Consider the following 15,965-nt stretch of genomic DNA (forward strand, 5'->3'; position numbering starts at 1 on the left):
TTCTAAAAGTCGAAAGTTATTTCAATTTGGAAAAAAATAATATGGGTCCATTGACATCTGTTATGGCAGTTCAGAAACGCACATGCTTGCGGTATCTTGCGATGCTTGCGGTATCTCAGAGAGGACATTCCGAAGAATTAATAACATGAGTGAGGATGAAATAAATAAAGTAAGCAAGAGAAATCGTCAACATCCAAAAACTTTAGATTTGCACCAGTCAATTAAACTTGCAATTAAAAATATTATATATGATATATTATAAAGCCAAAGAACATGTAACAGTTAGTGCTGTGTTGCAAAAAATAAAAGACAAGGAACTGTGTGATATTAGTTTAACAAGTTTGTAACAAACGAGCGTTGAAACATTTAGGTTTTCGAAATAAAAAGACAAATAATAGACAAGTATCGTGTGAACTCTCTAATGTTGTTTCAAAACGGTGGCATTATTTAAGAAAATTCATGAACAATAAAATGTCTGATAGTCCGAGGCAAGTTGTATTTTTAGACGAAACTTGGATTTTCGCTAAAGGAAATATGTCAAAATCATCTTGGCAAGATGGCACCTTCTTCTTCTTAACATGCCATACACCAAAGTGCGTAGGCGACTATCTCATTACTAGAATTCTGTTCTTGGCGGCGAGACACAGCTCGCCTGTATTGTGTATTCCTGTCCATTCTTTAATATTCCTTAACCAGGATAATTGTTTGCGGCCGGCTCCTCTCCTTCACCTTCGATCTTCCCTTGTAGGATTAACTGTGGTATTTCATATTTTGCTCCTCTCAATATGTGCCCAAGGTAACCAATCTTGCGTTTTTTAATTAATTCAAAGAGTTCTCTTTCCACGCCGGCTCTCTTAAGGACGTCATCGTTTCGAACTCTATCCACCCAAGGTATGCGCATCATTCTTCTCAATGACCACATTTCAAATGCTTCAAGTTTGTTGATAGATGTTTTTTTCAAAGTCCACGTTTCCATGCCATAAAGCAAAATGGACCATATGTAGCACTTGACCATTCTGTAGCGTATTTCGAAATTTAGGTTTTGATTACATAGGAGCGGTCTGAATTTCACAAAAGCTTGTCTTGCCATTTGTATTCGGGTTTTTATCTCTTGTTGTGGATCCGATTGGCCATTGATTGTGGTGCCAAGGTATTTAAAAGTTTTCACGCGTTTTATAGGATCGTCACCTATGCATATTATCGGGGTTTCTGGAGGATTTCTGCTAATGACCATATATTTCGTTTTCAAAATGTTGATTTTGAGGCCATATTTTTTACCTATGCTATTCACCCTATCAAGTAATAACTGCTGATCTTCCAAATTATCAGTTATAATCACTGTGTCGTCCGCATAGCGTAGGTTGCTAATTGGTATGCCGTTCACCTTAATGCCTAATTCCGTGTCTTCTAATGCTTCCGCAAATATATTTTCAACATATAAATTAAAAAGCATCGGAGAGAGTATGCAGCCTTGGCGGACACCTTTCCGGATTTCAAATTCATCCGTATATTGGTCTTGATCAATCCTCACCTTTGCCATTTGGTTCCAGTATAGATTCTGAATAATTATAATCTCCTTCTGGTCAATGTTGGCCCTATGTAGTAGTTCCATCATGATATCATGTTTAACATTGTCAAATGCCTTCTCGTAGTCGATGAAGGTGAGGTAGACATATTTTTGTTGATCTAAACAGTTTTGTATTAAGGTGTTCAAACATAAAATTGCCTCTCTTGTTCCTAGTCCTCCCTTAAAACCGAATTGTGTTGACCCGCTAAGTTCTTCTAGTATCTTGTACATTCTTGAGTGTAATATCCTAAGGAAGAGTTTCAGCAAGTGACTCATTAAACTGATTAAGCGGTGTTCATTGCATTTTGTGGCATTGGGCTGTTTTTATGATCATCACAAAGAATGACTGCAGCCATTCTCGCGGAATGTAACCAGTATCATAAATTCTATTGAACAGCTTTACCAAGATTTCGATATTCTCCTCGTCTAGTAGTTTTATTGCTTCTATATTAATTTCATCTGGACCTGTTGCTTTATGCATCTTTGTGGTTCTAACTGCATATTCTATTTCACTTCGCATTATTGATGGCCCTCATAAGTTTTCGGAAGGAAGTTTGCGCGTTGGTTGTGTTGGTCTTTCCTCATTAAAAAGTCTTTCTGCGTATTCTTTCCACGCCATTGCTATCTCCTCTTCTGACTATGTATTCGTTTCTGTCGTTGCGTATTCTTGTTCTGTGGTGGCTTTTGTGTATATTCGATATTTCTTTGATCTTCTTATGTAGTCCAAAACTATCTCCTTTTTCCTGCAATTGTTCTATTTCGTTGCACCTTTCCACCATCCAACGTTCTTTTGCTTTCTTAATTTTCTGGCGAATTTCTTTGTGTATCTGTTTGTATTTGTCTTGATTACGTTGTTGTTTATGTTGCCTTCGCTTTTCCATTAATTCCATAATTTCGTCCGTCATCCATTCGTTATGCTTTCTCTTTCTGATCTGTGTTTTAACTTCCCTGTTTACTGCCAGAATCGTTCCTTTAATATTATTGACCATCTCTTCGATATCATCATTTTGTTCTATTATTCGCATTCTTTCATTAATTTGATTTGCATAACTCTTCTTCAGATTTTCGTCTCTCATCAGTTCTCTTGTATTTATATGCGTGCTGGTGTTTGTATTTGTTCTCTTAATTTTTGCTAGTTTTAACCTCACATCTGCTATTAGCGGATTATGATCGGATGCAATATCAGCACCTGGATATGCTGCGATTCTTTTGATAGCGTTACGAAATCTTCTGTTAGCGGGTGGGTACTTTTCACGATCCCGGTGGAAACAGACCTACTTCAGGGATTAGCGACCCTGCCCACGCTAGCTCATGATATTCCACCATCCCACACCGTGGAATCTCATATCCCATAACCTTTATCCTACACCCTCCATATTTATCCCTCCTAGTCCTCAACCCTGGTGAACGGCAGCAGCGATCACCAGTACCAACGCAAGGCGCAAAAGAAATTATCTTGGACCGGCTTGTTATTGGAATTCCACAGGCATGACTAGGACAGTTTGAATGGCTGTGGTACTGCGGTGTTGAAAGTAACGGGATAACACAACACTACCTTTTCCCCAGGATAACTCATCTCATTATTATAAGATGGCACCACGAAATGTTATTCTTCTAGTCGTTCCGGTAATGGTAAAGGCTACATTATACTTCATGCTGGAAATGATGAGGGTTTTATTCCTGACGCTAGTTTAATTTTTTCGTCCACAAAGAATACAGGTGATTACCATGGAAATATGGATGCAAATATTTTTGAAGAATGGTTTGAAGAAAATTTGATAAAAAAATTGGAGCGACCATCCATAATAGTGTTGGATAATGCATCCTTTTACTCTCTCAATCTGCTGGACGCCTACCGTTAATATTTCGTTCGTATTGTTGTTCTTGCTAATTTTCATGAATTTGGTTTTTTTTATGTTAAGAGAGAGTCCGTATTTTCCACTATATCTTAATATTTTGTTCTTTATTCTTTCTAAGTCTTCGAAGTTGTCGGCTATTATGACTGTATCGTCGGCATACCTAATGTTGTTAATTAAACTTCCGTTCACTTTTATGCCGACTGTCTCGTTTATCAAAGCTTCTTGTATGATTTTTTCAGAATAAGCATTAAACAATAACGGCGACAGTTTGCAACCTTGCCTGACCCCTCTCCTTATCTTCACTTCTTCTGACACTTCTCTTCCAATTTTCACATTTGATCGTTGGCTGTAGTATAAATTTGATGTCAATGTTACATCCCTCACATCCAGATTCTTGTTTTTGAGTACTTCTATAAGTCGGTCTTGGTACTCGATACTTGGTACTCTTGGTTACTCGGTAACTTGAGGGATTGGTACGGATGCACATCAATTGAACTATTCAGAGCAGCAGCATCTAAGATCAGAATAGCCATGATGATTGCCAACCTCCGTCGCGGAGATGGCACGTGAAGAAGAAGATAAGTCGGTCATGTTTTACCTTATAGAATGCCTTGTTGTAGTATATAAAGCATTAAGATGTCGATTAACATAAAAACATCTTTGGGTCAGCACGTTAAAAGAAAATAGTGCCTCTCTTGTGCCCACTCCATTCCGAAATCCAAACTGGGAATCACTAATATCCATCTCCAGCTTAGCGTGTATTCTATTATGGATGATTTTTAGCAGGGTTTTTAAGGGTATGTGACATTAGACTGATAGTTCGATAATCACTTCATTCTTTGGCATTTACTTTCTTTGGTAGGCAAATAAATGTTGTTGTCAGCATTTCACGTGAAATGATTCCTGTGGAATAGATTGTGTTCATTAGTTGGACTAAAAGATCTATACTTCATCTAATTTACTTACCGTTGCACATCATCCGCGCCATAGCCCGTGAGGTAACAGGATACCAACAGGAAATATTTAGGCGGTAGGTGTGTTCTTATTTTAGAATCACTTTGTCGAGTACACTGGCATTACAGCCACTAGACATATTTTATTATATACGCGTAGAAATAATATTAAAAGATTTCTATTAATGTTAACTTAAAGAAATACACAATAATATGTTTCATTTAATTTGTATAAATGCATTATAAAGAGTTTTTATGAATAACATTTGTTCGGAACACACTGTAACTGTAATCGAACGAAGGTGATATTTTGGCATAAATTGGTAACACTTATTTGACAGTTGCGGTGTTGACTAATGTTAATAAGTAATGAAAAAAGTGTTGTTTTTGTTTAAGTATTCCATTTTACATCTTCATACGACGCATACAAGCGGCTCAAATTGTTTTTAACAAGATTATTTTTTAACTCTTGTTTTGTTTCTATTTATTTACATTAAATATTAATTTATTTTGTTGTATAATCCACTTTTGCAATAATTATGTGACCTATTTGATTTAAAATGGATTTAGGATTTTTGTATACTTTGGCAACTATGTCAACTTCGATCTCTGTCAAAGATAATGACGTGCAACGGTAAGTAAATTAGATGGATTGTATGTTTTTTTCATTGACCAGTTTTAGCAATTCACTTGGTATTTCATCTGGACCAGCAGCTTTATTACTTTTCATGGACTTTACTGCATGCATAACTTCTGACTTGGTTATTTCGGGTCCCTCGTCTTTACTCTGATTATCTTCATATATATTTTCCTGTCTCCAGTCATGGAATAATTCCTCTATATATTCTTTCCATCTTCCTAATTTTTGTTTTGTCTCCACTAAAATGTTTCCTTGTTTGTCCAATAGTATGCTTGAAGTTTTTTGTTTTGCTACCCCAGCTAATTCTTTAACTTTTTTATGGAGATTGAAGTTATCATATTTGTTTTGAAAGCATATTTTCAGTAAATTTTGTTAAATGAAAAGTTCAGTTATCTCGTGTAGTTATTAGATCATGGAATGTTTATTTCATTATCCAAAGACTTTCAAAACTTTTCCAATTACGAATACAAAAAGGTGGGATGGGTAGATTCCATTATATCCTCCGAGCTTTGAATCCCAATGGGTTCAGTGGGCAGCGATTAATTTCAACGTGTGGAATGAAAAAAGGTTTCATGATTTAACAACGATATTAGCATTGGTTTTGAGATCCGTCCGTTTACTCTAATGATTGTTGATTTTAAAAATAAGCCCACTGTGGCCGTCCCGTACAAAAAGCATTTTATTTACGTATTATGTGAATTATTCGACAATAAACAAAAAACTAATAGTATATAATGGCTATTCCTAACACTTTAAACGAAAAACATTTGCGTACACAATATTGTTTTAAAATAGATAGCAAGATGTAAATTGGAGAACAAGTGGTAGAGTTTAAATATCTAGGCATCACATTATCTAGCTACGGAAAGTTCGAAAGGGAAGTGGAAGATCAAGTGAATAGAGCAAACAGAGGCGCAGGTTGCTGAACGAAACAATATGGAGAAATAAAAATATCGGGAAAGAAATGAAAGGCAGAATTTACAAAACAGTTATCAAACCAAGAATGAAATACGCGGCAGAAACACGACCTGACACGGACATGACAAAAAGGATGTTAGACACAGCAGAAATGAAAATACTTAGAAAAATTGATAGTTAAACACTATGGAAAAGAGCGAGAAGTACAGATATACGACGTAGATTCAAGATGGAGAACATCAAGAACTGGGCAAGAAATGGAAAAGTAGAATGGAAGTAATTATACGATCATATAAGCCGAATGACATAAACAGACAGAGTCATCTCTACAGAAAAAAAAAGAAGAGGAAGAAGAATATTGTTTTAGTTTGCCAACAGACTCGAACTAGACATCGTAGCTTTATAAGAAACTAAAATAACGGAAAAACAAAATACACAATTTTCGGGCTAGGATGTCTACAGAAATTACTACAGAGCGACATCAGGAGGCACGGCCATTCTGATGAAAAAAGGGATTGAACATCAAGCAATTCCTACAAAAGATGGTCTGGTCAATATGGAAGCCACCATAGTAAGGATCAAAACGGGAAATGATATACTAAAAATTGTTTCAGCATATGTTAAACCGAATGATCCGATCTTCAATGAAGACCTGAACATAATTTTGGACACATAGGAGCCCACCTTTATCATTGAAGACCTGAACGCAAGATCGCCTAACTAGTTCGGCAGAACCACTAACACCCTAGTGGTAGGACCCACACAACCTACATACTTCCATACGGGAACCAAACTCTCAGACAAATGTGTTCTAAACTTAGAAAAAATGATATAAATGCTATCGAGGCCAGCACCACAGAAGAAGAAATACCAACAGTAAAAGGAAGATTCAGAGAAATCAGCAAGGAGCTGAAAGAACTAATAAAGGGAAAACAGGAAAACAAGAAGGGCCAACAGAACAAGAGACCAAGAGGACAAAAGAATTGCTAATGAGCTAAATAGGGAAGTCAAAAAACAATTAAAAACATCGAAACGAAAATTGGGACAACTATATCCAGCAACTAAACCCAAATAAATTTGCAATCTGGAAGCTATCTAAAATACTAAAAAAGATAAAAAACCAATTCCACCCTTACATGGCGAAAATAAAATTGTCTACACAGAAAAAGACAAAGCGGAAGTTATAAAAAAAACACGCTAGAAAGAAGATTTATGAAAAACTATCATCTCGATGATGATCTAGACTTCGCAGAAAAAGTGGAAGGAAGATAGATGGCAATAAAAAGAAGAAGGGGCAACATATATATTACCCACACCTGCTCTAAAGAGGTCAGACAGTTAATCAAGCATACTAACGCCAAAAAAGCTCCAGGACGGACCATATTACGAATAGAGCTCTGAAGAATTTGCCAGCAAAAGAAATAGCATACATGACAAATTTAATCAACAACATCCTAAGTTTGAATTCAAATCCGAACACTCATGTGGACTTCAGGTACTGCGTCTAGCAGAATACATCACGAAAGGGTTCATTGAAAAGAAATACAGCAGCCGCCTTTCTAGATCTCAGTAAAGCATTCGACAGAGTCTGGCAGGAAGGCCTGCTGTATAAAATGAACCAATATGGTTATAGTAAGGCGATAACATGTCTTTTCTCGTCATACCTAGCCGGCAGGAGGTTCAGAGTTCGAATATGGCCAACCCTGTCCGAAGCTGGAGCCATGATGGAGCCAGATTAAGTTGGACCGATTCCCGGTTGATGAATTTCGCTGGTTTTTCTGGTAATATATTATTTTTTGTGATGTTCTTAGCTGTTTGCTATTATCTTTATTTATGTAAAATGTGTTAAGTATATTAGTTTGGCATTTTTTAGAATGTTGTGTAAGTTAAGAATTATTTCGAACCGGAACATTTAGAAACCAGTAAGTATAATTACTATTATTATAAGCTACACATGTATAAATTAAAAATATTATTAACACAAAGATATAATAGACATTCCACCTTCTTCACGTCGTCGGCACATTCAGTTTAAATTACAATGCATGCAAATGAATTTCATTCTTCTAGTGGTATATGTAGTCCGTTGGTTAGATGCAGAACGTGGGCACTTAATTTGTGTGTATTTGGGTTAAACAAATAGCTGTGAGTGAGTAAATGACGTATGCTTGTATTATTTATTATTAAATAGAAAGTTACACAACTCGACTCACTTGGCGCAAATAAAGATTTTCGGTATTTAATGTTAAATAGGTAAGTAGGTTTTTTAGTTTTAGATCATAGGCGGGTTGAGAGGAAGTAGATGCATTCTTCGATATATATATATATATATATATATATATATATATATATATATATATATATATATATATATATATATATATATTTTAAGCCCTTCTCTCTATTCGGATTGCCGAATATAGGCCTCTCCTACTTCTCGCTATTCATTTCTGTTGTTTGTAAGACGTTTCCACATTGGTCCTGCAGTTCTTTAAATATCGTCGCTCCAGCGCATTTTCGGTCTTCCTCGTGGCCTTTTAGCTTCACATGGCCGCCAATTCCTAATTCCTTTATTCCATCGGCCATCCTTAAGACGTTCGTTATGTCCAGCCCATTTACATTTCAGTTTAGCTGCCTGTTCCACAGCATCTTTTACTTTTGTTCTATTACGAATGTCTTCATTGGTTTTATGGTCTTTGAGTGAGATACCCAGCATCTGTCGTTCCATATCTCTCTGAGTTTTTTTGATCTTCTCCCTGTTTATTTTAATGAACGTCCAGGTTTGAGCTCCATATGTAAGTACAGGTAGGATACAGGAATTAAACACTTTGGTTCGCAGTCTTTGAGGTATATTTTTATTTTTAAGTACGTATGAGAGTCTTCCGAATGCTGCTCATTAAATTTTTTCACGTCTGCTTATTTCGGTAGTCTGATTTTCTTTGCTTACCTGGACATTTTGAGCCAGATATGTATATTCATCTACGTGTTCTATCTCTGTACCTTGGATGTTTATTCGTAGGTTTGTCATCTTTGTTTGACATTAGTTTAGTTTTGCTGAAATTCATTTTCAGTCCTTTTTTTAGGGATTCTGTGTGTAGCTCCTCAATCATCGTATTCAGTGCATTCTACGTGTCGGCTATTAGTACTACATCATCTGCGTATCTAAGATGGTTCAAGTATCTTCCGTTAATAGGGATACCCTTATTTTCGCAATCTATTGTCTTAAAGGTATCTTATAGGGCAGTAAATAATTTTGGAGATATTAAGTATCCTTGTCTTAAGCCTCGGTTGATTTTTACTAGTCTTGTTTCGATTCCGTTACCCAACGTCACTATCATTTCAGCTTGTTCGTTAATATTATGTACCTGAAGTCGATCCGGTTGTTGACTAATGCTTCTTCTATTGCCCTCAGTTCTACGCTATTAAAAGCTTTTTCATAATCTATAAAAGCCAGACGTAATGGGATACTGTGTTCGTTATTTTTTTCTATTAGGATTTTCAAAGTATATAGATGGTCACAGGTGCTGTACTCTTTTCCAAATCCAGCTTGTTCTACTGGTTGATATCCGTCAAATTTAATTGTTAACCTGTTTGTAATAATGTTGTGAAGGAAGTGAAATTGGTCGATAATTTTTCAGTTCTGTGGTGTCTCCCTTTTTGTGTATTAGTATTGTTTTAGCCGTATTTCATTGTTCGGGTATGTTGCCTTCGAAAAGACATTTATTGAATAGTATTTTTAGGTATGTGATATCGTCTTCTCCGCCTTCCTTCAGCATTTCTGCTAGGATTCCATCGCTTCCAGGAGCTTTATTCCTTTTTATTTCTTTTACTGTTGTTATCCGAAAACTAACATTCTTCGTATTAACTTGCAGAACTCACGTTCTCCCTTTCAGCCTATGAAACTGTAAGTTTAAGGTCACGTGCCACCTAGGTTATTTGTTAGCGGCAGTATTCGCCTTTCGGCTTAGTTTATTATAAATTTGTTACACACAAGCGAAGTACTTTTTTAAGTTATTGTCGTTTTTTTCTATATTTAAAGTAATAAAATACAAAAATAATGGATGTAAGTGTACGGCCAGTAAACAAAAGCATTGGTGAAACTGTTAGGAAACGAGTGAAGGCATCCGAAAAATTCAAGAGAAGTGAGGTAAAGAAATGCAGGTATTTACCCAAACTTTGTTAAATTCAAGATGTCTTGCTTTACTTGAATGTTCAGATAAAAAATAGACGATAGCCAATCTAACCGATGTTTATCTTCCGTTTTTTTTTATTCCAAAAGGCTTCCCGAACTTCCCGACATGCAACCACCATAGTGGCGCACTACTATGCAGAACAATATCAGCCCAGGATATTAGACGCTTTCACTCAAAGTTTTATGCAACACAGGATAAAATATTGTTGTATTTTTATTAATCTAATTTATTGTTTTTATTTATTATCAAAGGTTCTACACTTATAATACTTACAAGTTTATTTAATGTCTTTATTTGTACAATATAACTAATTTATTTCACACTAATAATTATATAAATTATCTACATTTATTACAATACGTGCGTTACATTTTAAAAACTCGACGCGATGTTCAAAACTAACTGTTATTCAAAAACTGAAAACTCTCTACATAAAATGTCCCATATATACTAAATATCTGTTATTCGAGAATTCCCTTCGAATAGACGAGAAGGTCACTGAAGGACTGGTCTTTCAGCTGAGCGACGAATTTACTAGAATTCGGTCGACGACCCTTGCTGAATGATCTCGAACGCCATGGAACTGGTTTTAGCGTAGGGATCCCTTGGATATTGCCTACTAAAAAAATACTTATTAGAAAAACATGTTTACAGTTTTGAGTCATATTATGCGTCATTATTTATCGTAACAATATCCATAAGATAATTTTATCTTAAAACATTTGACTATGCAGCAAATACAAAGAAGGGGCCTAGAAATTATAGGAATACAATATAACAAGCTAGAGCGAAATATTTTATACGAAACAATAAAAAGAAAAATGTCCCAGTTTGCTATACCACATTTTTGGAAAATTTAAATGTATCCAGGTTTAGTGTGAATCGCTTAGCCTAAAGGTACTTTACTACTGGTGAAATGCCAAAAAAGAGAAGAGGAGGGGACAGAACTTCTCACAAGTTTACAGCCAAAAAAGCTAGTGTTATGTGTTTTTCGAATAGCTGGAACTGTAGCGAAACAAATTATTGTACAAATAATATGGCCGAAAGTATCTCTCAGCTGAATTTGTTCAAGACAAAACTGTTGAAGTAAACAAGCAATACTTTAGATATATTTTTAACACAGAATATAACTTGTAATTTGGTAGCCCACGGGTGGATATTTGTTTAACTTGCTTGTCACTTACCGAGCAAATAAAAGTATGCAAAGATGTACAGCAAAAAGCTACTCTCATAACAACTAAACAAGTACACAAGTTAAAGTATACAGCATTTTATGGCCTTCTTAGAAGGTCAAGAATGACTTGTTGATTTTAAGCTTTGATTGTCAAAAAAATCAGGCGCTCCCGAAACTTCCAGATCAATCCACTTCTTATAGTCGACAGTTATAATTTAATAATTTTTGTGTGGTAAAAGGGTCTTTTTATCTGGACCAACAATAACAAAATCAGAAGTAAGATCTGCTATAAGTCGTCTAAAAAATAACAAAGCGCCAGGACCTGATGGAATATATGCTGAGGTATTGAAATTGATAGAAGATAATCAACTTGACATTATGACAGAATTATTTAACCGTATATATGAAACAGGAACTTTACCAAAAGATCGGTACATGTCCATATTTATACCACTGCCAAAAAAAGCAAATATGTACTAAGAAATGTGAAGAACACCGAATCATTAGCCTCAAGAACCACTCACTCAAAATATTCTTAAACATCATCCAAGCTCGCATATACAAGAAATTGGAGGAGGGTATTGCTGATGTACAATTTGGATTTCGCAGCGGTCTTGGCACAAGAGAAGCACTTTTTAGCATAGAAGTATTCATACAACGAGCAAGAGATGTTAATACAGATCTCTTTGCCTGTTTCATTGACTTCGAAAAGGCATTTGACAAAGTACAGCATGAGAGGCTTATTGAAACTTTGCGAATCGCAAACATCGATGACAAGGATATAAGAATAATAGCCAATCTCTATAGGAAACAAGTAGCCAAGATTCGAGTAGACAATCAATTATCCGATGAAGTCCCAATACAAAGAGGAGTATGACAAGGTTGCATACTCTCGCCTTTGCTGTTTAATGCGTACTCTGAACATCTATTTCGAGAAGCTTTGGGAGAAACGACCGATGGCGTGATTGTTAACGGTGAAGTAATAAATAATCTAAGATATGCAGACGACACTGTCCTTGTTGCGGATAGTGCTGAAGGATTACAAAGACTGATAGATCAAGTAGTTAACATCGGTAGAAAATATGGAATGAAACTTAATAATAAGAAAACGAAAATTATGATCATAAGCAAAAACCAAGATACAGATGCAAAGTTTATGGCAGACAATGAGGTATTAGATAGAACAGAAAAAATAACATACCTGGGATGCAACATCACAGACAGCTGGGATCACTCATACAAGATTAAATGTAGGATCGAAAAAGCAAGGAGTGCCTTCGAACAGATGAAGAAAGTTCTCTGCAATTTAACCTTGAACTTACATCTCCGACTCAAAATCCTTAATTGTTATGTGTTTTCTGTTCTTATGTATGGAGCAGAGGCATGGACACTCACTGATGCGTCTTGCAGACGGTTGTAGTCTTTCGAGATGTGGTTCTATCGTCGCATGCTCAGAATATCATATGAACATCTTATAACTAACGACGCAGTAATGCAACGTTTACAAAAAGAACCTGAAGTCCTGAAATCCATTAAAGAAAGAAAGTTAGCATACTTCGGACATATAATGAGAAATGAAAATAAATACAGAATCCTACTATTGATATTAGAAGGGAAAATAGAAGGAAATAGAGGACCAGGACGCCGCCGAATATCCTGGCTTAAGAATTTGAGACAGTGGACAGGTATGACCACCACAGACCTATTTCGAACAGCTGCTAATAAAATACGATGGGCCATTGTGGTAGCCAACATCCATAGAGGATAGGCACTAGCAGAAGAAGAAGAAAAGGGTCTTCGAAATCCAAACTTACTAAGGAAAACATAATTTCCTATGTATGAACTGAGAATGAGATTGGAAAAGGTTCAGATGTAATAGCATCATCCTGTTTGTTTGATTTATTATGTGCTATTGATATGACCCCGATATGTGCTTTGATATGTGCTATCATATGATATAAAATGGGACGTAGTCGGACTCAGTGAAGTAAGAAGATGAGGAGAGTCTCTCGAAACACTAAACTCGGATCACCTGTTTTATTATATGGTGGGAAGTGAACACATGCCTGTAGGAGGAGTAGGCATCATAATACACAAGAAACTCTTCCAAAATGTTTTAGTAAAAGCAATATCTGAGAGAGTAATATATATAAATATACAATTAAATAAAAGATGTATCGTTAAGTTCATCCAAGTCTACACACCAACATCAACCCATCCTGACGAAGAGGTAGAACAATTTTACGAAGATGTGCACAGGGCCATAAGAGAGAACAATGCTCATTACACTGTCATAGGTGGTGATTTCATCGCAAAAATGGGAACACCGTTAGATGCATCGGAAATATCTCTGGGAAATTTCGGAAGTCCGGGTAGAAATAAGAGAGGTGAAATGCTTTTGTCATTTCTACTAGAGAATAATCTTTATCAAATGAATAGCTTTTTCTACAAGAAGCCACACAGACGTTGGACATGGAGGAGCCCAGACGGAAATACCCGCAACGAAATAGATTACTTTATTACAGATAAAAAATACGTATCTAAAGATGTGACCGTTCTTAATAGATTCTCGACAAACTCTGACCATAGAATGGTTAGAGCTACCATTAAGATATCTACACACACACACACACAATCACGCTAAGCGATCAACCCAACCTCTAGGAACATGTGTATACCATACTAAGCATGGGATCCACATGTCCGAAGATCAAACCGGTCTCACTTCGCTAGTCGAAGTGGTACCTATCTGACCCCCAGGTTTTTCCACCACCCCTCCTCATCGTGTGACATACGTGAGGAGGCTTATGATCTTGAAAGTTACTAGAGTTGCCTTGGGTAATGAGACAACTCCCGTTTTTAATTATTGTGGTTATGCCACCTAACTGTAGGGGTAGCCACATCTAGGCTTTTCTCCCTAATTACTTTACTGATTCTATAGATTTTACTCTAACTGTACTTCGGGACTTGAGTCCCTAAAACAAAAAAGAAAAAGTAGCGTGTGTGTTCCGTCCATGGAGTCGACAGCCTGAGCTGTCGACTTCATGTTCGGAAAGAGTGTGTGCTCGATCACTCAGCCGCCGATTTGGCAAAAATAAATTTTGTTCTCCTCGCCGGCTGGGTGTCCGATGTGGGTCCGGCCACTGAGCCCATGTTTGCCGCACATGACCTCAGTGCTCGGGTGTCGCGAGAGGATCAGTAACACTCGATCCGCCTTAAGGGCCTATTCCGCATCAGCGGTATATAGAAGGCCTGAAGGGTCTTCTATATGGAGTAATTTAAGTGAATTTACGTTAGAACGTTTAAAGATTGAAATTGATTAAGAACTAATTGTATTTAAAAGAAAACAACCGATTTTTTTTTTTTTTTTTTTTTTTTTTTTTTTTTTTTTTTTTTTTTTTGTTTGTGGGGTCTTCCTTGGCGTTGGGACTTTAAAATGCCGGCACAATTCTTACCCTTTTATTTCTTACATGCTAAATTGTGTGGGTGGGTTGGGGTGTGCATTGCAGGGTGTATACGGCCTCCACACACCCCGGTGTATAGTGTCCTTAACTAAGTGCCTTGGCACCTGTATCCTCTCGCCAGAGTCCTAAAAGAGAAGGATTTTTTTTGGGTGGTTGTTTTCTGATGACTGCATTCTTTTGTTTAGACGTCCTTGCGACCATCTCATTCTTCATTTATTAGTTTGGGACCCTATATCCGGCTATTTGCTGTTTAGGTCTTCTGTGTACCGTCCTGGTGTTTGCGTTGTAGTTTGTCAGCTCTCTCAACATGCTACTTGGGTGGTTGTTTAGTCCATTGAAAAGTTCGTATGCCTTTTTGTCCATTGTGTGTAGTATCCTCGTTTGGCCTGAGTCTCTGTATAAATTTCTCAGAGGCACATATCTTGGCAGATTCAGTGCGTCTCTTATTATTTGATTTTGCGCTGTTTGTATTTTCTTCCTGTTAGTTTTACAGGTGTGTCCCCACGCAGCGGAGGCATACGAGAGGACTGGTAGGATAATGCTATTCGCCATCCTAATTTTGGTTTTGAATCTTAACTTGCTTCTTCTGCCAATTAGCGATGAGAGCTGACTTTTCAGCGCTTTGGCTCTATACGTTTGCTGATTTATGTGCTGCGTAAATGTAAGCTTTTTATCGAGTAACACTCCTAGGTATTTGGCCTCATTTGTCCATTGTACTGGGGTGTTTCCAATTGTTAATTCTTGATTCGGTACACTTTTTCTGTGACTAAACATTACAGCCTGTGTTTTATCTGGGTTTATGGCTATTTTCCATTTGATACACCATCTTATGAATCTGTTGAGTGCTCTCTGCAGATGATTAGCTGCATGGTTTGGATTTCTCCAGCTAACAGCTATTGCCGTATCGTCAGCGTAAAGACTCAACAGGGATCCTGGTTCTTTTGGCGTGTCGGCCGTATAGATGGTGTACAAGTAAGGCGACAAAACAGCTCCCTGAGGCACACCTGCCTCCAGGGTCCCGACCTCGGACAGGGTTGCCCCTGTCCGAACTCTGAACCTTCTGTTGGCTAGGTATGATCCAAGGAGGCATGTCATCGCCTCGCTGTATCCCAAGGTGTTCATTTTATAGATGAGTCCGTCATGCCAGACCCTGTCAAATGCTTTACTGACGTCCAGAAATGCTGTTGCCGTGTACAT

This window comes from Diabrotica undecimpunctata, chromosome 4 (genome assembly GCF_040954645.1).
Source record: "Diabrotica undecimpunctata isolate CICGRU chromosome 4, icDiaUnde3, whole genome shotgun sequence".
NCBI lineage: Eukaryota > Metazoa > Arthropoda > Insecta > Coleoptera > Chrysomelidae > Diabrotica > Diabrotica undecimpunctata.